This window comes from Ovis aries, chromosome 19, assembly GCF_016772045.2.
Source record: "Ovis aries strain OAR_USU_Benz2616 breed Rambouillet chromosome 19, ARS-UI_Ramb_v3.0, whole genome shotgun sequence".
Classification (NCBI taxonomy): Eukaryota; Metazoa; Chordata; class Mammalia; order Artiodactyla; family Bovidae; genus Ovis; species Ovis aries.
The window spans coordinates 42769609-42796235 of NC_056072.1; the positions used below are offsets into that span (position 1 = coordinate 42769609).

At 47.8% G+C, this 26627-nt stretch overlaps 1 protein-coding gene and 1 long non-coding RNA gene across 6 annotated transcripts in view; one reads left to right on the plus strand and one right to left on the minus strand.

Annotated features, from left to right (window-relative positions):
• The window catches only part of FAM3D (FAM3 metabolism regulating signaling molecule D), an 81549-nt gene that overhangs the window by 17362 nt on the left and 37560 nt on the right, over positions 1-26627 (plus strand). For 2 of the 5 annotated variants that reach the window (XM_012099781.5, XM_012099784.4), the window contains exon 1: positions 13937-14109. The exons of 2 other annotated variants lie outside the window; for them this stretch is intronic. The gene's annotated coding sequence lies outside the window, so the exon portion shown is untranslated. Of the gene's footprint in view, positions 1-13936; positions 14110-14985; positions 15092-26627 lie in introns of those variants that run through there. One more of the 5 variants, XM_042236007.1, reaches the window with a different exon arrangement.
• On the minus strand, positions 20889-26014 carry LOC132658182 (uncharacterized). The gene is made up of 2 exons (XR_009597427.1): positions 24566-26014; positions 20889-23510 (listed from the first exon to the last, which is right to left on the minus strand). It is a non-coding gene; the product is annotated as an uncharacterized LOC132658182 (long non-coding RNA).

Genomic DNA, 26627 nt, shown 5'->3' on the forward strand with positions numbered 1-26627 from the left:
TCAGTAAAGAGATCGCCTGCAGTGCAGGAGACACAGGTCCAGTCCCTGGGTGGGGAAGACCCCCTGGAGAAGGGTATGGCAGCCCACTCCAGTATTCTTGCCTGGAGAATTCCATGGACAGAGGAGCCTGGCGGGCTACAGTCTATAGGGCCGCAGAGTCAGACAGGACTGAGCGACTAAACCACCACCACCCGTGTGTCATAGAATCTAAGACACACAAATATTTCACACACCATCAAAAAAGAACAAAAGCCACAAGTTGAACAATGACACAGTGGTTTTTAACAGCAGTTGTAAGATGCATCCAATTTCAGATATGTGGGAAGGCGGGGTAAAATGTTCATCTGAGAATCAGTGAAGTATGGCATGTGCCATAGTCTGTAATAATGGTGACACGTTTTGAAAGCATTTTTTTTTTCATTGAATGCCCACCGTTAAATAGGTACAATGAAGTCTATTGAGGTATAATGAATTGGCCTAATGTTCTGTAACAAGTAAATACTGGAGCTGGCAATCAGGTTCAGAGTTGCCTGGCAAAAAGTTCAAGGGCATATACCCTGTGCTATACATGAAAGACCTAAAACCCAGAGCAGCTGGGTGAGAGGGACAGGGAGAAGGCCAAGGACTAGCTCAGGTCCTAGCGAGCCCTGAATGCCAGGGGGCAGGCTGGCCCTCCCCTCCAGAATCTTGCCCTCAAGAATTGCCTACTGAGCCCTGTTGTACGGCAGGCACTGTGGGGAGGGCAGCCCTGAATGAGACACAGAGCAGGTCCCTGCCTTCGTGGAGCTCACGGCTGGGCGAAGGGTCAACATCCAGCCAGACCGTTTAAGAGTTAGGGTGTGCACAGCACACACGTCTAGTGGAAAAGAAAAAAAAAAAAAATGCACATCCTGAAACTGTGGATTAGGTTTTATTCAGGGACCTTACTGAGGATGATAGCCTGGAAAACAACCTCTCAGATAGCCGTAAGGGACTGTCCCAAAGTGGTAAAGGAGGAGCCAGGATACGTAGGAATTTTGCTGAAAAATAAAAATAAAAACTTATAGTTGACCATCAAAAGATTACTAGAAATCACAAGAAAACAGACATCTCAAGTCAATGACTTTAGTGCTTGTCTGTGGGAAGATTCAAGTGTCTGGGCTCATTGAGTTACTCCTTTGATAGGCATCTTTACTATTTAGGGCCAGTATCCTATTTTTTCCGTCCTGAATTCCCCTCAGGGCGAGCCTGGCAGAAGTGACTTTTCGTGACCGGAAGAGTGGGTCAGAGGAAGGAGGAGAGTGCGGCAGCAAGCAGCGGTGCTCACCAGGCATCCCCTACATTACCCAGCTTGCCTTGCAGGTAGGTTAGAGCCATGTAACCAGTTCTGACCATCAGACAGGGAGAGAAAGTGACCTTTGACACTTCCAGGCTGAGTCAGCAAAGTGCCAGATGCCTCATCCAACCGTCCCTTTGCACGGTGACCTTAGAGGTCACTTCTCTAGATGGAGAAGGACCACCCATCCCACACTGCACCTCGCAGGAGTGGGACATACACTTCAGTGCATTTAATGACTGAAATTTGTGGGTTAGTTTATTATCACCACATACCCTAACCGAGCATGATAATCCGATAGGAAAGAGTGTTCCATGCAGGGAAAACAGAAAGTGGGAAGGCAAGAGAACTTGGAGGAATCGAATACTCTCTTTCCTGGAACACGAGCACCAAGGACTGGTGACATGAGATGAAGCTAAAGAGCTGGGGGTGGCTTCCAGGGCCCCACAGGCCGTTAGGAAGCATGGGTTGCCAAGGATTGGAAGCAGAGTAGATCAGGTGACAGACGCTGGAGACTCAAAGTTCTGAGAGTAGCAATACGTGCAGTCTGTGTGGGGGACGAGAGGAAGAGAGCCAGGTCAAAGTCACCTCCACAGTCTTGAGCTTGAGACACCAGGATAATGGCGGTATGTTCAACAGGAGTGGGAAAATCCAGAGAGAACCTGGTCTGTGGAGGACGCTGATGGGTCTGCCTTGGGACACGTGGAGGCTGAGGTTCTAAAGGAGCATCTTCCAAGGGAATTCTCAGGGTAGGGCTGGGCCGGCAGGTTCAGGGGCCACCCTGTGCTCACCCCTGGGCTGCAGCTCCTGCCTCTGTCCCTTCACAGCAGGTTCAGTTAGAACATACTCTTTAGATGGAGGCTCTTTTATGACAGCCAGGGTTTTCCTACCTGCTTTATGAAGACCTATTAATTGCACTAATTTATCTATCAGCTTTTTTTGAAATGAGCTTCTAAGACATAATTAGACAGTTGCACTAAACCTGTGGAACCGTTCCCTGTGAGCAATCAGCGATGAGAGAGTAAGCTGTCCTTTGTGGCTGCCACGTCAGGTGGCCACAGGAAAACACAAAGAGACAGAGGTATAGGTTAATGGGGCAGGGAAGAGGCCAGCACCCGGGGAGTTGCCCCCAAGAGAGGAATGTGCTGAGGCCCAGTGGTGGTTTGGCATGCTGGAGATGGCTTTTACCCACTCCGGGATCTGGTTTTTAACTCTTAGGATTCTTCCAAGCTGGTGATAGCTGGATTTGGACACAGTGAGAGTATTGACAGCACAGGAATCAGCAAACACTACAGTTGAGGGTTTTTGTGGAAGGAGGTGGGAGCCTCTTTACCAGCACATCACTGGTTTGTCCCAAAGGGAGGTTGCAGCAACAAGGCTGTATAGCACAGGGGACTCTGCTCAGTGTTATGTGGCAGCCTGGATGGGAGGCAGTTTGGGGGAGAATGCATGCTTATGTGCTCAGCTGTGTCCAACTCTTTGCGACCCCACGGACTATAGCTTGCCAGGCTCCCCTGTCCATGGGGTGCTCCAGGCAAGAATACTGGAGTGGGTTGCCATTTCCCCCTCCAGGCAATCTTCCCAACACAGGGGTCAAACCTGCATCTCTTGTGTCGCCTGCATTGGCAAGCAGATTCTTCACTGCTGAGTCACCTGGGAAGCCCCTTGGGGGAGAATGGATACATGTGTGTGTACGGCCAAGTCCTTTCTCTGTCCACCTGAAACTGTTACAACATTGTCTGTTAATAGGCTATACTGGTGGCTCAAATGGTAAAGATTCTGCCTGCAGTGCGGGAGACCCAGGTTTGATCCCTGTGTCGGGAAGATCCCCTGGAAGAGGACATGACAACCCACTCCAGTACTCTTGCCTGGAGAACCCTATGGACAGAGGAGCCTGGCAGGCTACAGTCCATGGGGTTGCAAAGAGTCAGACAGGACTGAGCGACTTCACTTTCACTTTCTTTCAATACAAAAGAAAAAGTTAAAAAAAAAAAAAGGCAAAAAGACGTTGCAGAAGCATAAGGGTTGGAAAGGCATCTCTCTCTGGCTCCACCCACTGCTCATGTGAAAATCCCAGTGCCATGTGTTACCGCCCTTCCCTCATCCTCCAGCTCCAACCCATCAAATCTGTGGAAAGAAAAGGAGATGCCAGACCCCGTTTCTATAATATCTCCGAGCCCCTCCCTACTCCCATTTTTTGACAGCCAGGAAGGTTGAGCAGAGTCCCAGAATTATTCTTGGTACTGAGGTGAAGTATGATTGATACTAAAGTTCTCGCCACCCTGACAAGTAGAGGTTTGGAGTGAGATTTAACTTGATTTAGAAAAATACAGAAATATGACATTTCTTATACCCGTGGTGTGGAATGAAATTCATACCAGCTGAAGGCATGGGTGGATTGACGGATGACTGCTTGGATAGCAGGTAGAAAGAGAAAAAGAGAAGCAGAAAAGGAAAGACAGGAGAAACAGAGAACAAGAGAGATGCACATATACATGCTTGAATGTGCATAGAAAATTCTAGAAAGCTACATAGAAATTGTGGACAGTGAGTATTTAAAGGATTATTTATTGTAGCTCTGCTCTGTTCTGAATATTTCACCATAAGCAAACATTACTTTTATAATTCTTAAAACATTTGAAGTTATTTTCTAACTCCAAACATTATGAATATGTTCAGTTGTGTGCTGGACTTCCCTGGTGGCTCATACGGTAAAGAATCTGTCTGCAATGTGGGAGACCAGGGTTCAATTCCTGGGTCAGGAAGGTGCCCTAGAGGAGGGCATGGCGACCCACTCCAGTATTCTTGCCTGGAGAATCCCACGGACAGAGAAGCCTGGTTGGCTGCAGTCCATGGGGTCGCAAAAAGTGAGACGCAACTGAGAGGCTAATGCTAAACCATGCTGTAGGTTGCATGCCGAAGGGAATTAAGGCTGTAGATGGAATTTGGGTTACTAGTCAGCTGACCTTAAAATAGGGAAATCATCCTGAATTATCCACATGGGCCCAGTGTAGTCACAAGGGTCCTTAAAAATGGAAAGGGAAGGCAGGGAGAGGCAGAGAAAGAGATGTGAAGAGTCGCAAGCCAAGAAAGCTGCGTGACCTCTAGAAACTAGAAAAGGGAAGGGAACCAGTTTTCCCCTGGAGTCTGCAGAAGGGAATGTAGCCCTGGGACACCTTGCCTTTTTTTAATTGTCTGACATTATTAGCGTTATTATTGTTTTCTTTTTTTATTTTTAATTGGAGGACGGTTGGTTTTCAATGTTGTGTTGGTTTCTGCCCTGTAACAAAGTGAATCAGCCACAAGCCCACCTATGTCCCCTCCTCCTTGAGCCCCCTCCCACCTCCCCCATACCACCCCTCTAGGTGACACCTTGATTTTTGCTCAATGAGACCCCTGTCAGACTTCTGACCTGATTCAGCCACTCTGTCCCCTCCCCACCGACCCAAGAGCAGCGGCCTCACACCGTGGACAGCTTGGCTGGGCTGCGGGAGCCCCAGAGCTTCCGCCCCGGCTGCCGGCTCCAGGCCTTGCATTGACAGAAAGACTTCCATCCCCACCGTTGTTGTCATTGCCGACGTGCAGAGGAACAGCAGCTGCACTATAAGAGATGAATGGAGGTATGAATTATTAATGCCCGTGAAAGAAATTGCTGACCCAATTAGTATTCCATCGTTAACTGTGTCTCTCATGCCAACACACTGATTTTATTCCACCAGCAGATCAAGGCACAGGCCACACCTGGCCAGACTGGATTTGCTCGATTAACGAGAGTGAGGAAAACTGTAAATTGTCAGTAATATATTGATGGCCCCGCTTGGCGCAGTAACACTCTGCCCTTCTCCTTTCATGGCGGCGCACACCTGGCTTCCTTTTGTTATCAAGGCGCATGGTTGCTGTGAAAAACGCTGCTGATCTGATGCTTAAATGGGTACAGGGAAATCTTTGCCTGGGTCCTGGTCCATTCCCTTCTCCAAGATTAGAACTAGGAAAATCGGTGTGGTGGACATCATCTCATTGGTAAGGCTACCCTTCTGTCTGTGGGCAGCCAAGAGGCCAAACACAGCCTATACAAGCATGCACATCTGGGTACCCCTGTGGGCACACACACACACAGGCTCGTGAGTACCCAAGAAACACAGTCACACACACAGAGGGACCCACATTTGGATGCATACACATGCACACAGGCACTGATGCTCAGACAGGCCAGGGGTGGTGTCTGTACCTCTTGGCTGTTCCCTCTGAATGAAGCATTCTAATTCAGAGACTCCCCATCTCTGGGGAAATAATCTTCAGATTAGTCTGCCTGCCTGCCAGGAGCACTGGGCCATCCATGCCTGATTTAAAAAACAAAAACAAAAACACCTTATTTCAGGAAGTGCTGGGAGCCTCCAGGTGTTCTGGAACCCAGGAAAGGTGCTGTTGCAGGGTTGTGGGACCCTCGTTGCTGCCTGCAGCATTCAGAGGGGTGTGTCTGTGGTGTGTGTGTGTGAGAGAGAGCCTCCTCAGCTTCCTACTTAGAGGTGTGTGTGGTGTGTGTGTGTGTGTGAGCCTCCTCAGCTTCCTACTTAGAGGGGTGTGTGTGTGGTGTGTGTGTGTGTGTGAGCCTCCTCAGCTTCCTATTTAGAGATGTGTGTGTGGTGTGTGTGTGTGTGAGCCTCCTCAGCTTCCTACTTAGAGGTGTGTGTGGTGTGTGTGTGTGTGTGAGCTTCCTCAGTTTCCTACTTAGAGGTGTGTGTGTGTGTGTGAGCCTCCTCAGCTTCCTACTTAGAGGGGTGTGTGTGGTGTGTGTGTGTGTGTGAGCCTCCTCAGCTTCCTACCTCCTAGCTGCATCACCGCGGGCAAGTGACTTAGCCTCTCTGCGCCTGTTTCTTCGTTTGTTGTTAGGGTGAATTCAGGTGACACGTGTGCTTTGTTAAATGGAGCACCTGGCAGATAGCACATACTCCACAAATGCTGCTGCTGTTCTATTACCCCTAGTTCCACACACGTCTAATTGGCGCACGCGCACACACACACTCACACAAGCAGATGTCATGCTTGAAGAGGCAGTGGTCAAAAATCTGGCCTTCCAATTTAGTTGGCTCTTTGCTCCATGGTTTTGAAAGCCGCTTGGTAACCGTTTTCTCCTTTTTGCCTCATAAAACCTTGTGAGGTAGGAGGGCTGGAATTATTGGTCCCATTAAAAAAAGCAAATAAGGTGGACAAAGGTCACAAAATGTGCCTGCAAAAAAAATTCACTGCAGTGTACTTATAACCACACAGACACACACACACGCGATCAAAAAACCCAGCAGTTGTGAAGGGTCAATGAAGACAGCACTTTGTAATACATGGTCATTAAGAAATCACATCTATATGTTTTCAGTGATGTGGGAAATGCCTTAGCTACAATGATAAGTGAGAAGAGAAGAATACAAACTGGATGCCCAGGAGAACTTTTATTATACAACCAAGGGGCAGGGGGAAAGCCTCCCCCAAAATAGTAACATCATCCCCAAAGGAAGGTTATACTTTTTTATAAAGATTTTTTTTTTTTTGATGTGGACTTTTTTTTTAAGTCTTTAACTGGATTGGTTACAATATTGCTTCTGTTTCATGTGTTGGGTTTTTCTGGCCAGGAGGCGTGTGGGATCTTAGCTTCCCAACCAGGGATCAGAGCCACAGCCCCTGCATCTTAAGGCAAAGTCTTAACCACCGGAATACCAAAGAAGCTCCAGGGACGTTATAGTTGTCTGGTGTTTTTCCCTTTCTGCTGTTCAATGTTTTCCAGAATTTTCATGCTGGAGCTATATTCTTTTTATAATTAAGTAAGAGAAGCTGTTGAGCTACAATTACTCTGCTGAGAGCAGGCATCTGGCTGGCGGAAGAGCCAGCACCCTGAGCCTGTCAACCACGGGAGGGGCGGTGGGATGGTGGGGAGGGACGGGTGGTGACCTGGCTGCCGGGACAGCACACGGCACCATCATTCTGCACGGATATGAATCAGCTGACAGACGCCAGTTGCTACCCTTTCAAGCCCTCCCGCCAACCCCATATGCAGACAGGACACTGACCCCCACTCACCTGAGAAGGCATCCCTAGCCCCTCTCGGGAAAGTCAGGTTCACCAACGACGTTACACCAGTAAGGATTCCGCAGAGTAATAGTTCACTGAGCATCCACTAAGGACCAGCCCTTCAAACATGCTCTCTTCTGACTTTGTTCTCATAACTGACCCATGACACAGGGATTATCCCACTTCACAGAAGGGGAAACCAAGGCTTGGGAAGGGGAGGACGCTCACCCAGGGGTCCAGTGGGTCCAGAGTGGAGTGGGGAACACCCAGGGCTGTTGGTCTCACGTTCTCCGCCCGTGTGACAGGCCGGGCAGTGGAGGAGCCCCTGGCATGTGCAGGGAGCACCACCAGTGCCGAGCCCTAGCTGGTTCCTCTCTGAGCAAACAGTGGGGACAATGTCCCCTTGGAGGGTGACTTCGCAATGGTTGTTAATTTCTCCCAGACATGAAGCCCGCAGGGCAGCTGCGCAGAGCCTTCCCTTCCTCCCAGAGCTCTTGTGAGGCTGCTGGGCTCAGGTTAGAGTGGGGGGTCGCAGCTCCTGGCTCACAGTGCTGTCTGTACTGACACTGTTGCAGAGATGATCGTGCGCTTGCTCATTCGTGAATTTCCCCATCCACTGGGCAAACCTGAACCAAGCACCTGCTGAGCACCAGGCCATGTTCTAGCAGCAGCACAAGGCCCCTGCCCTCGTGGGGTTCACTTTCCAGGAGAGTGAGACAAGTGACAAGTAAACACCTATTCAGAAAATATCTTTTCAGGCTCTCTTAAAAACAATAAACAAGTTTTGGACCCATGATTAATAGAATAATGACCCTCGTGTCTTAAAACCTGAACCCTGTGGATATGACATTTGTTACATGGTGAAAGGAAATTAAAGTTGCACATGGAATGAACGTTGCTAATCAGCTGGTCATAACGGGGAAATGACCCCAGAGCATCAGGTGGGCTCAATGTATGCAAGAGGGAATTAGAGAGAGAATTACGAGATGTATCACAAGAGAACACAGTCCTGCCAATGCTTGGATTTTAGCCCAGTGAGGCCCGTGTCAGACTTCTGACCTACTTCGGAATCTATAAGATAATAAATGTGTCTCATTTAAGGCTGCTAAGTTCATATAGTCTAATTCAGCACAAATGGGATACTAGTGCTAATGCAGATATTCAGTGTTCCCGCATCATGGAGGCCTTCCCTGCCTACCTTCAGAAGAAAGTTTTCCTGCTTTTGCTGTCTTGGGTTATTCAATGACCTGCTTTTTCACTCTGTGAAGCAGGGACAGACGGCTTCCCTGAGGAGGTGACACTGGAGGTCAGGTCTAAATGAGAAGGCACTCATCGTCCGCAAAACTGACCAGGCACGGGGGAGGAGAGGAGAGAAGGGAGGAGCAGGCCCACGGCCAGACAGCAAACCAGTCAGAGCTCAGAAAAGCATGGCCTGCCCCAGGGATGTGCTGCAGGGGCCCCACTTCACCTCCTGCCTCCTGGGGACCAGCTGGGCAGCCAGAACACCAGCCGGGTGGGGCGGCAGAGAGAGAGTCACTCCACCCGGAGGGACTCGCCCTGCTCTCCCCTCACACCACTTCCTGGGCACTCACTCGCCTTTTCCTTTGGAGCAGCTATTTGACCTATGGCCCCAGATATTCCTGTCAAGAAGGCTGTACATCGTTTTTGGAGCAGTCAGGGTAGACAGGCATGGCAACCCACTCCAGTACTCCTGCCTGGAGAATCCCATGGACACAGAAGCCTGGTGGGCTACATCCGTGGGGTCGCAAAGAATCAAGACACGTCGGAGCAACAGCAGCATAACAGGATCCCCTGGCAGCAAACAAGTGAGGAGGCCCCAGGGATGCCTCCTGGGGAAGGACTCCGCCTAAGCAGAGAGCCTGGGGTGCTGGAGCGGGAGTGGGGACACTGAGTCCCTCTCAGTGTACCTTGAGTCAAAAGTGGGGCAGAGGCAACACCCCCTGCAGTGCTGGCGTCCGGCCAGGGGCTGGCTCCTCTGCCCTCCTCCCTCCTTCTTTCACCAGCTTTTTTTTTTTAATTGGAGGCTAATTACTTTACAATATTGTGGTGGTTTCTGCCATACATTGACATGAATCAGCCATGGGTGGACATGTGTTCCCCATCCTGACCCTCCCTCCCACCTCCCTCCCCATCCCATCCCTCAGGGTCATCCCAGTGCACCAGCCCTGACACCCTGTCTCTTGCATCGAACCTGGACTGGCGATCTGTTTCACATATGATACTATTCATGTTTCAGTGCTATTCTCTCAAATCATCACACTCTCGCCTTCTCTCACAGAGTCCAACAGACTGTTCTTTACATCTGTGTTTCTTTTGCTGTCTCGCATATAAGGTCATCGTTACCATCTTTCTAAATTCCATATATATATGCATTAATATACTGTATTGGTATTTTTCTTTCTGACTTACTTTTCTCTGCATAATACACTCCAGTTTCATTCACCTCATTAGAACTGATTTAAATGCATTCTTTTTCAGTTCAGTTCAGTCGTTCAGTTGTGTCCGACTCTTTGCAACCCCATAAATCGCAGCACGCCAGGCCTCCCTGTCCATCACCAACTCCTAGAGTTCACTCACACTCACGTCCATCGAGTCGGTGATGCCATCCAGCCATCTCATCCTCTGTCATCCCCTTTTCCTCCTGCTCCCAATCCCTCCCAGCATCAGAGTCTTTTCCAATGAGTCAACTCTTCGCATGAGGTGGCCAAAGTACTGGAGTTTCAGCTTTAGCATCATTCCTTCCAAAAGAACACCCAGGGCTGATCTCCTTTAGAATGGACTGGTTGAATCTGCTTGCAGTCCAAGGGACTCTCAAGAGTCTTCTCCAACACCACAGTTCAAAAGCATCAATTCTTCGGCGCTCAGCTTTCTTAACGGTCCAACTCTCACATCCATACATGACCACAGGAAAAACCATAGCCTTGACTAGATGGACCTTTGTTGGCAAAGTAATGTCTCTGCTTTTCACTGTGTAATATTCCATTGTGTATATGTTCCACAGCTTTTTTATCCATTCGTCTGCTGATGGACATCTAGGTTGCTTCCTTGTCCCGGCTATTGTAAAGAGTGCTGCAATGAACATTTGGGGTACATGTGTCTCTTTCAATTCTGGTTTCCTTGTTTCACCAGCTTTAACTTCTAACTTGATATGCCCTGAACCAAATCCAGAATCTTTTCCCCAGACTGCTTCCTCTCCCCATTTTCCTCGCTTGCAATCGAGGGGATCCCTCTTCCATCATCTGCGCTAACTGTCTTAAGGTTGTCTTTGACCCCTTCTTCTTTGCCCCCTTCCCCCGCCCACTGTCTGGCTGTGTCCCCTCCCCCAGGTTCACCTTCTCTCAGGTTGCTCTTCAGCCCCCATCCGCAGCTGGTGCAAACACCATCGCTGACGCACTCTGCCATCCCCACTGAGGACATTGTCAGCATGGGGTGGTTTGTTTGGAAGAATGTTGTCCTCTTGTGGGTTTGTTTTTTTTTTTAATTTTAATTTTATTGGAGAATAGTTGATTTACAGTGTTGTCTTAGGCTCAGATGTACAGTAAAGTGACTCAGTTATACATACATTCATTCTTTTTCAGGTTCTTTTCTATATAGGTTATCACAGAGTATTCAGTAGAATTCCCTGTGCTATACAGTAGGTCTTACTGGTTATCTATCTTGTATATAGTTTTGTGTGTGTGTGTGTGTGTGTGTGTCTGTGTACATTCTAAGCCCCCACCACCGCACATTTCCCCTCTGGTAATCGTAAGTTTGCTCTCAATATCTGTAAATCTATGTCTGTTTTGTAAATATGTTCATTTGTATGATTTTTAAATTAGATTCCACATGTGAGTAATATGATGTTTCTCTTTGTCTCACTGACTTCACTCGGGATGACAATCTCTGGGTCCATCCATGTTGCGGCAAGTGGCATTATTCTGGTCAAAATTTTTTATGTCTGAGTGATATTCCATTGTATATTGTATATTGTATATTCCATTGTATATTGAGTGATATTCCATTGTATATATATACCACATCTTTTTTTAATCCATTTCTCTGTCAATGTACCTTTATTTTCTTTTTGTTGCAATGGTAGATTAGATTGTTTCCTCCATTTCTCTTTCTGATCTTTCATTATTAGTGTATAGGAATGCGAGAGATTTCTGTGTGACTTTACTAAATTCATTGATGAGCTCTAGTAGCTTTCTGGTGGCATCTTCGGGATTTTCTATGTACAGTATTATGTCATCTGCAAACCTTGACAGCTTTACTTCTTTTCCTATTTGGATTCTTTTCTTTTATCTTTTTTTCCCCTCTCACTGCCATGGCTAAGACTTCCAAAACTGTGTTGAATGATGGTGGCAAGAGTAGACACTTATCTTATCCTGATATTAGAGGAAATGCCTTCAGGTTTCCCTATTGAGGATACTGTCTGCTGCGGGTTTCTCATATATAGCCTTTATTATGTTGAGATAGGCCCCCTGTATGCTCACCTCCTGGGGAGGTTTTTATCATAAATTGATGCTGAACTTTGTCAAAAACTTTTCCTGCATCTATTGAGATGATCATATGTTTTTTATTCTTCAGTTTGTTAACATGGTATATCACATTGATTGATTTGTGTATATTGAAGAATCCTTGCATGCCTGGAATAAATTCCAGTTGATCATGGTATGTGATTCATGTATTGCTGGATTCAGTTTGCTAGTATTTTGTTGCTAGTAAAGTAATGCTCAAAATTCTCCAAGCCAGGCTTCAGCAATACTGAACCGTGAACTCCCTGATGTTCAAGCTGGTTTTAGAAAAGGTAGAGGAACCAGAGATCAAATTGCCAACATCCGCTGGATCATGGTAAAAGCAACAGCGTTCCAGAAAAACATCTATTTCTGCTTTATTGACTATGCCAAAGCCTTTGACTGTGTGGATCGCAATAAACTGTGGAAAATTCTGAAAGAGATGGGAATACCAGACCACCTAACCTGCCTCTTGAGAAATCTGTATGCAGGTCAGGAAGCAACAGTTAGAACTAGACATGGAACAACAGATTGGTTCCAAATAGGAAAAGGAGTCCGTCAAGGCTGTATATTGTCACCCTGCTTATTTAACTTATATGCAGAGTACATTATGAGAAACGCTGGACTGGAAGAAACACAAGCTGGAATCAAGATTGCCAGGAGAAATATCAATAACCTCAGATATGCAGATGACACCACCCTTATGGCAGAAAGTGAAAAGGAGCTAAAAAGCCTCTTGATGAAAGTGAAAGAGGAGAACGAAAAAGTTGGCTTAAAGCTCAACATTCAGAAAACGAAGATCGTGGCATCTGGTCCCATCACTTCATGGGAAATAGATGGGGAAACAGTAGAAACAGTGTCAGACTTTATTTTTTTGGGCTCCAAAATCACTGCAGATGGTGATTGCAGCCATGAAATTAAAAGACACTTACTCCTTGGAAGAAAAGTTATGACCAACCTAGACAGTATATTCAAAAGCAGAGACATTACTTTGCCGACTAAGGTCTGTGTAGTCAAGGCTATGGTTTTTCCTGTGGTCACATATGGATGTGAGAGTTGGACTGTGAAGAAAGCTGAGCACCGAAGAATTGAGGCTTTTGAACTATGATGTTGGAGAAGACTCTTGAGAATCCCTTGGACTGCAAGGAGATCCAACCAGTCCATTCTGAAGGAGATCAACCCTGGGTGTTCTTTGGAAGGAATGATGCTAAAGCTGAAACTCCAGTACTTTGGCCACCTCATGCGAAGAGTTGACTCATTGGAAAAGACTCTGATGCTTGGAGGGATTGGGGGCAGGAGGAGAAGGGGACGACAGAGGATGAGATGGCTGGATGGTATCACGGACTCAATGGACATGAGTGTGAGTGAACTCTAGGAGTTGGTGATGGATAGGGAGGCCTGGCGTGCTACAATTCATGGGGTTGCAAAGAGTCGGACACGACTGAGCGACTGAACTGAACTGAACTGAACTGAGTATTTTGTTGACGATTTTTGCATCTGTGTTCATCAGTGATATTGGCCTGTAATTTTCTTTTTTTGTGATATCTTTGTCAGGTTTTGGTATCAGGGTGATGGTGGCCTCATGGAATGAGTTTGGGAGTTTTCCTTCCTTCCTTCTTCTGCAATTTTTTGAAAGCGTTTGAGAAGGATAGGTGTTACCTCATCTCTAAATGCTTAATAGAATTCTCCTGTGGAGCCACCTGGTCCTGGACTTTTGTTTGTTAGAAATTGTCTTTTTGTGTTTTGTTTCACTTTTTCAGTAAGTGATTGCAGTATTTCATTCCTGATTAAGTTTCCCAAATCACCACCCAAATCTCCTCCGTGGAATAGATACTCACAGCGACAGCCCAGCCAAGCCAGTAGTCTAGGTGGCTCCTCAACAAGACAAGATTTTAGACTCTTTTCTTCCTACTGAGCCCTGAGATTAACTTCCTCTTTCCTGGTGAGATTGTTTAACAGGGCAGGGAACATTTATGGCAGGCCTCTTCAAAAGAGGGCAGAGCCTGGGCAGGGCCAGGAGGAGCTGGCCACCCGAGGTGCCTCTGAGTCACTCTGCCCTCCCTCTGGACTGGCCGCATCTAGAGGACCCCCCACAGAGACCCCAAACCCCTTCAGGCTGATCCAAGGCGGTGGTTGGCAGAGTCAGGGACCCAAGGCTCCAGCCAGGCATCTCACCTTGTGCACTGAAGCAGGGAAGAGGGAGCCGCGAGCCCTCAGGTATGTTTCCACCAAAATGGAAAGGGCTGGGTCCGCATTACTGCGAGAAAGAAACATGGAAGCAGGGTAGGTAGAAAATGAGGAATGAAAGAGCCTGAGCGAGAGGCATGAAAGGAGAGGAAGAAGGAAACTGCACAGTCAGACTTCTGAGATCAGACTCAGGAAGGCAGCAGATTTCATCTGAGGGGCCAAGTCTGATGCATGGACAGTGGACTGTGATGCGGATTCTGAAGTTAGACTCAGGCTCAGTGCAAAGGTATGCCATGATTGGTTAGTTACCTCTGGGCACAAGGAGATGGGGGACATGCAAGCCAGGGCTCTTGTTCCTTAACCACAGGGACCCCTTGTTTATTCATGCATGCACTCATCTGTTCCTTCAGAAGATACATTTGACCATCAACTCTGAGCCACACAGATACTTTAAGAATGAGCGAAGAAGGAAGGAGTGTTGTTCTTTGCCCCATCTCTGAAGATGATTACTTGAAAAGGTGCAACAAAGTATATGGTCTTGAGAGATTTTCTAGCTGTGTAATGTCAACCTAGTCCCTTCCTTTCACTAAGCCTCAATTTTCTCATCTGTAAAATGGGAGTGATAGTTTCTGGATCTCCCGTTTTTCCCTGTAGTTCTCATTGTCTAGAGATAATAATAATAATGATAATCACTAAAGCATAAAATAAGCACCTACTATGTACTTAGCCAGGCTCTGTGCTAAGTACTGTCTAGGTAACAACACTTTTACTCTTCATATCCCCTCTCTGAGGAAGGCATCAGTACTACTCCCACTTTTCGGATGAGGAACCAAGGTGCTGAGAGATTAAACTGCTCTCTAGGGCAGTGTGGCTACAAAATGGGTGCTCCCCACCCCCACTCTGCAGCCTCATTGGTGCATCCTGAGTCCATGGCTGGAAGAGAGATGGTGCAGGAGTATCCATCCAGATGCGTCCCTCAACAGGCATTAATTGAGCACCTTCTGCATGTCAGGTACAAGGATGTAATGACTAACCAGACATGAGAGCAAAAGGCATATGGTTCTAGCCAGAAAGTCAGAGAGAACTTGCATGGATAATCGTTGCAATACAGGTTTGACATGTGCCATGCAGGAGATAGCTCAGAAGTCAGAGCAGACCTCTCTGAGGTGAAATGTGCAAACCAGTGCTTTCAGGGTAGGAGTGGAGGGGAGGGGAGTGTTTGGCACCCTGTGGGATCTAAGAGAAGGAGGGTGGAGTGGGTAAAGGAGAGGGCAGGAGCTGGTGGTGAGGGGTGAGGTCAGTGAGGTGGTCACACCCAGGCTGAGCACAGCTGTGAGGAGTGTTTTCCCAGTGTTTGCTCCAGTCTGTCCATCTGTCTGCTTCAGTGCATCTGCCAGCCCCCACACAGGCTGGCCCCTGCCCGCCTGAAGTCATGCCAGGCCAGCCGATATCAGACGTGCCAGTCTCACCCAGGAGAAGCAGCTGCCTCTGGGTTTGCTGTCTTTGGTCGCTGTTTGCATATCTCTTCCTGAGCTCCACTCCACGTGTACACACAGGCACAGCTCCTCCGTTCCAGTAGGAACTGGAAAGTCTGCAGAGCCAACGGGCCTTTCCCAGGGTGGGGGGCACTTGAAGCTGTGAATCACCGGCACATCCTTGGGCTGGGCAGCTGCTCCTTCTCAGAGAAGCCTCGGCCGTCTGAGCCTCCTTATCTCGGAAAAACGAGGACACTCCTAACTTCCTTGGCAGTTTGACTGGTACAACCTCTGAAAAAGACTATAAAGTGGCTATCGGGGCTTCCCTGGTGGCTCAGATGGTGAAGAGTCCGCCTGCAATGCAGGAGATCCGGGGTCGATTCCTGGTTCGGGAAGATTCCCTGGAGAAGGGAGTGGCTACCCACTCCAGTATTCCTGCCTGGAGAATTCCATGGACAGAGGAGCCTGGCGGGATGCCTGCCCCTGGTAGCTGCAGAATACAGGATGGAACCGTGTCAGAGCTGAGCACTGCCTCAGCTGCCCTGTGCAGTGCTAGGCATTTAGAAATGATTAGACATTATCTCAGGAGCTCATAGTCTATCAGATTAAATAGTAGATGGATGACTGAGGGCAAGGAGAAGGGGAACAGTACGAGAGAGATGCATACAGGTTCTACATGATCAATATTAGCAATAGTGACATCCGAGGCAACTCGTATGGAGAGTTCATTGTGTGCCTGGAATGGTGCAAAGGGCTTTAGATGGATTATTATCTCATTTCAATATAATAGCATTTCATGGTAGGTCTCATCTCCATTTTACAGATGCAGCGCTGAGCAATAAGGTGAGGTGACCTGGCCAAGGTGGCAGGGCTTGAACGGTAGAGGGAGGCTCTCCGTCTGGGCCGTCCAGATCCAGGGTCCACGCATTCTGCTGCCCTGTGCCCACATCCGTCCTCACACACACACCCTGAGGAGAGAGCCACGCAGGCCACAGCAGGGATGCCCCACAAAGGAGGCAGCACTCCACAAAGCACAGGCCCCCCAGGAGAGGCGAGGGCAGCCCTGGTGGAGAAACTGCGGGACCAGAGGCCCGGGGGTGGGGCTGGAGTCAACAGGAGGGTGAGAGAGAGGCGGGAGCAGGCGCAGTGCCAGGGACTCGGGTCATTCTGCACACGCGGTGGGTTGTGTGTTAGAGGAACATTCTGTGAGAATGTCAGGAATAATCTGGCTTCTGGTAGGAAAGCCATCGGTAGAACACAGAGGAAAAGCCAAGTGTTGGCCTGAATTGTTAGGCCTCTGCAGGGGCTGAGGCATTCGAACCTCAGGAGGGATGGGGTCAGATGGGAATTTGAGTCTTGCTCATAAATGTGGCTGTTGTTTGAAATGGGAAAATCTTTGTGTCAGGTAATGCTCTTACAGGTACAAATGACAAAAGCTAATTCAAACCACCCCAACAAAGGACCTATACTGGCTCACGTAATGGAAAAATCCAGACATAACTCTGACTTCAAGCAAGGCTTGACCTAGGGCTCAGATGACATCCCCAGGGCTCTGTCTCTATCTCGGATCCTTTCCTCCACGTGGCTTCATTCTCCGCAGCATCTCCTCACACAGTGGCAGACATACCCGTCTGCATCTCCTCACATCTTTTGCATCTCCAGCTATATGGCCCTGCATGGCCCAGCAATCCTACCATTGGCCACAGCTGGAGAAGACTGTTAAAACCAATAAATAACATGAAAACAGGACATAATGGAAGTAATGGGTTTATTTCCCTCTGAAATAAATGTCACTGGAACAAATTGTTCCAGCCACCAGCCTTATTGCCTATGGATTTATTGGCTGTTTATCTCCCTCTGTATTGGTGACATGATCAATAATTGCCTATAAATACCGGGAGTTTACAAGAAGGACCATTTAGAGAATGAGAGGCTGCCTCTGGTTACTGTGATGACTTCACGCAGGCCTGAGCCACCACAGTCCAGCGTTCACGACAGCCTTGAGGGGCGACTGGAAACCCAGGGTAGGGGGCCCGGGTCTGGGTGGAGCCACACGCATCATCCTCCTTCCAGGAGGGACTCAGCCACACCCTGACTGATGGGCGGGGCGGGTGTTTGTGTGTGTGCATGTGTGTGCTTGTGCAGGTCAACCCCAGTGAGCTCACATGTCTCTGTCACTTTCAGCCTCCGTGTCTCTGCCTCTTTTGCATTCTCTTCATGTCTCTCTACCTTAGTCTTTTTTATTTTTAGAAGAAAACTTCCTTTACATTTTTATTTTACTGGATTACCATGATTTAGCATGTTGCCTTAAGTTCGGGTGCACAGCAGCATGATTCAGTTACATGTATACATGTGTTCATTCTTTTGTAGACTCTTTTCTCACATAGGTTATCACAGAATATTAAGTAGAGTTCCCTGTGCTAAACTCTTCCCCAGTGGCTCAGAGGTTAAAGCGTCTGCCTGCAATGCGGGAGATCCGAGTTCAATCCCTGGATCGGGAAGATCCCCTGGAGAAGGCAATGGCACCCCACTCCAGTACTCTTGCCTGGAGAATCCCATGGACGGAGGAGCCTAGTGAGCTACAGTCCATGGGGTCGCAGGGTCGGACACAACTGAGCGACTTCACTCACTTTTCCCTGTGCTATATAGTAGGCCCTTGTTGGTTACTGTCTTATATACAGTAGTGTGCGTATGTTCATTCCAAGCTCCTGATTTATCTACCTGCCCCCTCCCCAGCAGTGTTTTCCCTTTGGTAGACGTAAGTTTGCTAGTTTCTTCTTTGTTTTAATTAGAGTCCACATCTGAATGATATATGATGTTTTTTTTTCTCTGTTTGACTTACTGTACTTAGTATGTAGAACCATCCTTTGTGGCAGGAAAAGGTGTTTGATATGATTTCAGTTTTCTTAACTTTCTCAGGGCTTGATTTGTGACCCAAGATGTGATCTATCCCAGAGAATGCTCATCGTTTGAATTCGGACACCTACTTTTTCACGCGTCAGGTCTTATTCCACACACTCAAACTCCCTCTCACCCATTGCCCTTCCTTGTTGGGACGCAGTGAGTGCAGGTCAGTCTTGGGTTGCCATGCCCGGCATTTTCACCTTCTGCTATTTGCCGCCGACGGAGTGAATCTCAGCACTGCAGCCACAGCTGGAGACCATGAGCATGACCCTCACCCTCCTCAAGCCTCAACTTCCTCCTGTAAGAGGTGGAGACAATAGTGTATCCAACTGCTAGGGTTGCTATGGCGATTTGGTAAGATAGGTGTGGAAAATTCTCCCCCTGATTCCACGTGCATGCTAAGCACTCAGTGCTGCTGCTGCTGCTGCTGCTGCTAAGTCACTTCAATCGTGTCCAACTCTGTGTGACCCCATAGACAGCAGCCCACCAGGCTCCCTCGTCCCTGGGATTCTCCAGGCAAGAACACTGGAGTGGGTTGCCAGTTCCTTCTCCAATGCATGAAAGTGAAAAATGAAAGTGAAGTCGCTCAGTCATGTCCAACCCTCAGCGACCCCATAGACTGCAGCCTTCCAGCCTCCTCTATCCGTGGGATTTTCCAGGCAAGAGTACTGGAGTGGGGTGCCATTACCTTCTCCTAAGGACTCAATAAATTGTAGCTATTTGTATTATTTTATTTATAACATATTATTTTTATTATTAGCTCAAACAAGTCTTGCTCAAGAGATCACCCAGAAAACCGTCTGGTCAATGTCTCCTAATAGAGGTGCCAGGAGGAGAATCCCTGGGGACTGGGGTTATGAAGAAGAAATGTCATGTCTCCTGGGAAGAGGAGGTGGTGGCTGGATGGGGGCTCCCCATCCTGGGGCTGGGATCACACAAGGTGTCACCCCCAGGCAGTGGTCACATGAAGGTGAGGGAGTTTCCCAGGCAGGTGGGGAGGCCTAGCAGGCCAGAAGGAGAAGCAGAGACCCTCCCTATGCCACCCACAGGCCAGGCGAGTTCTTGGAGAGACCACTTGGTCAGAAGTGGGGAGAAGGGTGGGGCTGTGGGAAGTCGGGGAGCCCAGGACTGGAAAACCCAAGGGGAGGGAAGGCAGGTCAGTTTCATGCTGTTTTCAGTCAGTTTCCTCTGAGGTAGAGCCTAGGGAATGTAGCTTATGTGGAACGTGACACCAGGTGGTACTGGGGGCGGGGGGCATAGAGGGTGTTGTTGATGCTGTGGGTGACTGAGCCCCGGTGTCCCAGCAGGGTCTGGGCGACAGAGTGGGCACACCTCAGGGCCGACCCGCTGTACCAGTCCACTCGGGCAGGCTGCATAACCAAGTACACAGGCTGAGCGGCTTACACCGCAGAAATCCGTGGTCTCCCGACCTGGGCCGGAAGCCTGAGGTCAAGGTGTCAGCAGGCCGTATTCCCTCAGAAGGTGCTAAGGGGAAGGAGGGAGCCTCCCTACTAACTTCTGGTAGTTCTGTGGTCTGTGGCAGGGTGGCCCCTGTCTTCCTGTGACACCCTCTGTGTGTGTGTGTCTCTTTGTCCAAATATCCCCTTTGTAGAAGGATCCCAGTCATGATAGCTTGGGGCCCACCCTACTGACCAGCAACCCATTTCCAAATAAGGCCATATTCTGAGGTACTGCAAGTGGTTAGTACTTCTTATGAATTTTCAGAGTACATAATTCAGTCACCTGTCTAGGCATGAGAAAGCTAGGATATTACCCTCACAGTCTCAACCCTACTACCTGAGGACTGTTCCGGGGTCATGGACACCCTGACTTTCTCACCCTGCCCTAAGGTGGCCCAAGAGAAACCCTCAGGTGGGGTGTCACAGGATCTTGTGAGAGAACACGAGGAGTATGTCCTACAACGCCAAGTGTCTGCTATTTTCTACTCTGGGAAACCTGTAAGATAAGAGTAGGAGTGGATTGCTTCTGCCTAGAGTGCTAGGTTGAAAAGGTACTGAGGTGAAGACTGTGATTGATTGTTGATGTCTGCTATGGGCACAGGACAGCCAAGAGAAGCTTGTATGCCATGTGTTGGCCATTTCTTCTGCCAGCTGTATCTGAATGGCATTGCCCTGCTTTGTAGAAACTGAGGGTCTGGAATTTAAGCAGTATAAGAATGCTTCATTTTATTATGTTTTGCTTTATTGCACTTTGCAGATATTGCATTTTTTACAAACTGAAGGTTTGCGGCAATCCTGTGTCAAGTACAACTCTCAGTGCCAGTTTTCAAACAGCATTTGTTCACTTCATGTGTCACATTTCATTAATTCTTGCAATATTTCAAACATTTGTACTATTATCGTATTTATTGTGGAGATCTGTGATCAGTGATCTTTGATGTTACTACTACAAAAGGATTTCAGATGATAGTTAGCATTTTTTACCAAAGAATATTTTTAATTAGGATATATGCACTATTTTTTACACATGATGCCACTGCACACATAATAGACTACAGTTCAGTTCAGTTTAGTGGCTCCGTCGTGTCCGACTCTTTGCGACCCCATGGGCTGCAGCACGCCAGGCCTCCCTGTCCATCACCAACTCCTGGAGTTTACCCAAACTCATGTCCATTGAGTCGGTGATGCCATCCAGCCATCTCATCCTCTGTCATCCCCTTCTCCTCCTACCTTCAATCTTTCCCAGCATCAGGGTCTTTTCAAATGAGTCAGTTCTTCGCATCAGGTGGCCAAAGTTTTGGAGTTTCAGCTTCAACATCAGTCCTTCCAATAAATATTCAGGACTGATCTCCTTTAGGATGGACTGGTTGGATCTCCTTGCAGTCCAAGGGACTCTCAAGAGTCTTCTCCAACACCACAGTTCAAAAGCATCAATACTTTGGCGCTCAACTTTCTTTACAGACCAACTCTTACATCCATACATGACTACTGGAAAACCATAGGTTTGACTAGATGGACCATTGTTGGCAAAGTAATGTCTCTGCTTTTTAATATGCTGTCTAGGTTGGTCATAACTTTTCTTCCAAGGAGCAAGCGTCTTTTAATTTCATGGCTGTAGTCTCCATCGGCAGTGATTTTGAAGACCCCCCCAAAAATAAAGTCTGTCACTGTTTTCATTGTTTCCCCAAGAGTCTACAGGTGGATGGGCAAGGTCAACCAGGCAGTTTGGAAGATATAAGAAAACAATATTTCTTCTAAAACAAAAACTAATCTTCATATGCTTTATGTCCTGTTCTGTTTCATCTTCACAATCCTATGAATTAGGGTCTATTAGCCTTCTTTCCAATTTTACAGATGAGGAAACAGGCTCAGAGGAGTTAAGCAATTTATCTGAGGTCACACAGTGTGGAGCTGGCATACAAACTCAGGGGGCCTGACCTCAGAAACGGGCCACTCTACTGCCAACTCTCACATCCATACATGACCACTGGAAAAACCATAGCTTTGACTAGATGGACCTTTGTTGGTAAAGTAATGTCTCTGCTTTTTAATAAGCTGTCTAGGTTGGTCAACTTTCCTTCCAAGGAGTAAGCGTCTTTTAATTTCATGGCTGCAGTCACCATCTCCAGTGACTTTGGAGCCCCCCAAAATAAAGTCTGACACTGTTTCCACTGTTTCCCCATCTATTTCCCATGAAGTGATGGGACCAGATGCCATGATCTTTGTTTTCTGAATGTTGAGTTTTAAGCCAACTTTTTCACACTCCTCTTTCACTTTCATCAAGAGGCTCTTTAGTTCTTCTTCACTTTCTGTCTTAAGGGTGGTGTCATCTGCATATCTGAGGTTATTGATATTTCTCCCAGCAATCTTGATTCCAGCTGTGCTTCATCCAGCCCAGAATTTCTTATGATGTACTCTGCATATAAGTTAAATAAGCAGGGTGACAATATACAGTCTTGACGTACTCCTTTCCTGATTTGGAACCAGTCTGTCGTTCCATGTCCAGTTCTTTTTTTTTTTTTTTTTTTTCAGTGTTACAGCTCTATTGTATTTAGAAGATAGCAGAAGAATTCATCCTTGAAGCGTGAGGGCATGCCAACCCAAAGACTTGGAGAGAAGAGAGTGGAGGAGCACGTGGGAGAGGGGGAGAGAGAGAGAAAGAGCGCACGCATGCAGGAGAGGGAGGGAGAGAGAGAGAGCGCACGCGCGCACGTGGGAGAGAAAGAGAGAGAGAGAGCACACGCACGCGGGAGAGAGAGAGAGAGCAGGTTGGCTCCTCCTTTTATATGTTTTTGCCTCCACCTGGTTCTGCCCTATGCAAATTGGGCTTAGCCAGGAGAGCTGTTCTTTCTACCTGAAGTCTTCACTCTGGTCCTCGGACCCTCCTTTGACTTTTCTTGTTTTTTTAGCCACTGCCATTTTGGACTCCGTTTCCCTATTCTACCTACCTAACATTCCCCCCTCAAGAGATAGGAGGCCCAATTCTTTGGGAATAGGGGCGTCGAGGTCTTTCTGGCTAATTCCTGCTGAACTGGGGCGGCAAGGGGTATTGGGCCTCCCCCTCTTGCTAGTCTCAAGCCTCAGCGTCCTTACAGCAGTGTCCATCTAAGGGTGTGATATTTTCCATGGTCGGCTGTAGTTTTATATCTCTGTTGAACTGGCGCTGCATGTTGTAGCTTGTTGACCTGGGCAGAGACAAAACGGGTTAGACAATTGACAGTTCATGGAATAATCATAAGCATCATCAATACAGCGTAACAAGGACTAGTAGGGGCATTAGTCCATTTTAAATTCACATCGCCAGGATGGCTCAAGTCCCTCCTTGTTCAGGGATCAGAAAATCTATCTCCTGTCTGTTTTGGAGTACAATCTCTGTCAAGCTGTGTTGGCTGTTTAGAGCTATCCTGAGAAATCTTATCCCCAGAAACTAGATTTTGGGGGTGTTCATTAGAATGGCACTCATTGGTAGTCCTGAATAGGTATCTGAGATCTCCCAGGGGCTCACAGGTGTATTGAGTGTCCTCTTCTGTCTTCTTCCCTGGCTTGACTTGTGAGTAGTGAATCCAGGTGTCATGTCCTGGTACCTTGACTGCTGCGGGGGTAGAAAGTATTACAGGGTAGGGGCCCTTCCATGTGGGCTGGAGTTGAGCTTTTGGGGACCCATCTTTCCAGACTTTAATTAGGGCTTGACTCCCTGGAGCATATAGTGGTGAGTCCTTAGAATCTTTTGGGTCCTGGTTTATACCCCACAAGCATATATCCTGTTGGAATTGCCCAATGGCCATGGTATAAGACTGGAGGGTCTGAGCCTCTGGATCTAGGAAGAGGTCATTGACATAAGCAAAGGTCTCCCATATAGCATCTCATAAGGACTAATACCAAGCTGTTCCTTAGGGGCAACGCGGGGGCAGAGGAGAGCTATCGGTAAAGCCTCCTTCCACCCCAGGGAGGTCTCCTGGGTTATCTTTTTTATAGCTGATTTTAAGAATTGATTGGCTCTTTCTACTTTTCCTGAAGATTGAGGCCTCCAGGCACAATGGAGATAATAAGTGATGCCCAATGCTTTCGAGACCCCTTGGGTGACCTTGGAAGTAAATGATGTCCCATTGTCACTTTGTGATGACCTGGGCAGACTAAATCTTGGAATGATTTCATGAAGCAGTTTTTTTTACCACCGCCTCAGCCTTCTCAGTCTGGGTGGGAAAGCCTTCAGTCCATCCTGTGAATGTATCTATCATGACTAATATGTATTTATATCCTTGAGAAGCTGGCATCTGGGTGAAGTCCATCTGCCAGTCCTCCTGGGTAGGTCCCACATTGTTGGATGGGCTGGGCCAGCTGGGGTCTTCGAGCTCCTTGGAGGTTGTTTAATTGGCAAGTGGGACAAGAGGAGACCACCTGTCTTATAGTTGTTTGGAAGCCTGTTCCTCTGAAGGACCTTTCTAGTAATCTTTGGAGGGCCTTTTCTCCTAAATGAGTAGTGGCATGTAAGGAGTTAACCAACTTCCATTGGAGGTTCCCAGGCAGAAAAAGGAGTCCCTCCTTTTGGAGCCACCCCATATGATCTTCTTGAAAGCCCTTGCTCTTAGCTTTAAGAGTCTCACCTTCAGTATAGGAAGGAGTTTCTGGCAAATTGGGCTGAAGTACCTGGTGGCAGAGGCTTAGCCTCTATGGTCTCAAAATTGGAGACTACTGCATACCCGGCTCTTCTTTTTCCATCCAAGACAAAGCTGCTTCCATCAGTGTACCAGATTTCCTCAGGATTGGTCAGAGGATCTTCTGACAATCCCTCTCGGGGTTTTGTCCAGTGGTCCAAGGTTTCTAGACAAGAGTGAAAGGGAAGAGAGCCCTCGGGGGTAGGCAGGAGGGTGGCTGGGTTAAGAACCTCACAAGGGGATATAGTGAGGCCTGGATTTTCCATCAGCATTACTTGATATCTGAGGATTCTTTGATCAGACATCCATAAATGGCCTCTCCCATTTAGAAGTTGTTTTACTTGGTGGCTGGTAAAAATAGTTAGTTTGCCCCCAAAGGAGAGTTTTAAAGCATCTTCTATCATGATTGCAATAGCTGCAAGATTTCAAAGGCAGGGGGGCCAGCCTCAGGTAGTTGGATCGAGCTTTTTGGATAAGTAAGCTACAGGCTGGGGCTCAGATCCCAACCTTTGAGTTAACACTCCCAAAGCTATTCCCTCTCTTTCATGAACATAAAGTTGGAATGCTTTTTCTGGGTCTGGCAACCTCAAGGCAGGTGCCTGAGTTAGGGCCTGTTTTAGTGTAGCCTCTGCCTTCTTTTGAGGAGTTCCCACATCAGTGGGATCGAATCATCTCGTCCCTTTAAGCTTTCATATAAGGGCTGGGCAATTAGACCATAGTTGGGTATCCAGATTCTACAATATCCAGTTAGTCCCAGGAAAGCTCACAATTGTTTTCGAGTCATGGGGGAGGGCAACTGGAGGATTTCTTGTACCAGATCAGAGGACAGCCTCCTGGACCCGTGGGTAATCTGAACTCCCAGGTAAGTGACCTTTGTCTCGACCATCTGTGCCTTAGCATGGGAGACTTTATATCCCCTTTCTGCCAAGAAGTTTAGAACCTGAACTGCGTGTTGTTGGGCACTTTTCTCATCTGAAGAGCAGATTAGTAGGTCATCTACGTATTGTAATATTTTCCCATTAGGTCCCAGGTCCAGATCTAGGAGATCCCAGCTAAGGGCCTGCCCAAACAGGTGGGGGCTATCTCTGAACCCCTGAGGTAATACTGTCCAAGTCATCTGTTGGCGTTTTTCTCCTGGGGCCTCCCACTCAAAGGCAAAAAGATACGGGGATTCTTTAGCCAGTGGTGTGCAAAAAAATGCATCTTTGAGATCCAAGACTGTAAACCACGTGGCACTGGGTGGGATTTCTCCCAAGATTACATAGGGATTGGGTGCTGTGGGATGGAGGGGGACTACAGATTCATTTATGATCCGGAGATCTTGAACCATTCACCAGGTTCCATCTTTTTTCTTTACTGATTGGGGTGTTACATGGTGAACTGGTGGGGACCAATAGCCCACAACAAGGAATTTATTTATTAAAGGCTGTAGTCCCTCCCGAGCCTCTCTTTTGAGAGGGTATTGTTTCCGGTTAGGAAACCGAGTGGGATCTCGGAGGACAATGATGACCGGTTCGGCTTGGTAGGCTTGTCCAGGAATCCCCTGGTCCCACACCTGGGGGTTAATGTTGTCTTCCCATGGTTTTTGGTCCCTCTCTATTGAAGATGTAAAGGGTTGCTCAGTAGTAACCAGGAGCTGTAGAGCTCTAGGGGCTGAAAAACTTCCCATCACAAGGGTGGTCCCCAGTTTAGTGAGTATATCTTTTCTCAATAAGGGAGTAGGACACTCAGGGACCACCAGAAACTGGTGGGAAAATATTTGTCCATCCCAGCAACAAAGAAGTGCTCAGGTGAATCTTTTAGTAGTTGCTTTTCCTGTAGCACCCAAAATGGTACAGGTTTGGGAGGAGAAGGCTCCAGAGTAGGAGATTAAGACAGAGTAGGTAGCCCCTGTGTCAACCAAGAAATTTTCGGACCTACCTGCCACATCCAGTTGCACCCTTGGCTCCAGCCCCGTGATGGTTATCTGTGACAGGCGGGCTGGCTGGAGTGGGCTGCTTCAGTCCTCTTGAACCATCGTGAGGGTAGGCTTGGCGCTTGACCTTGAGGCTCTT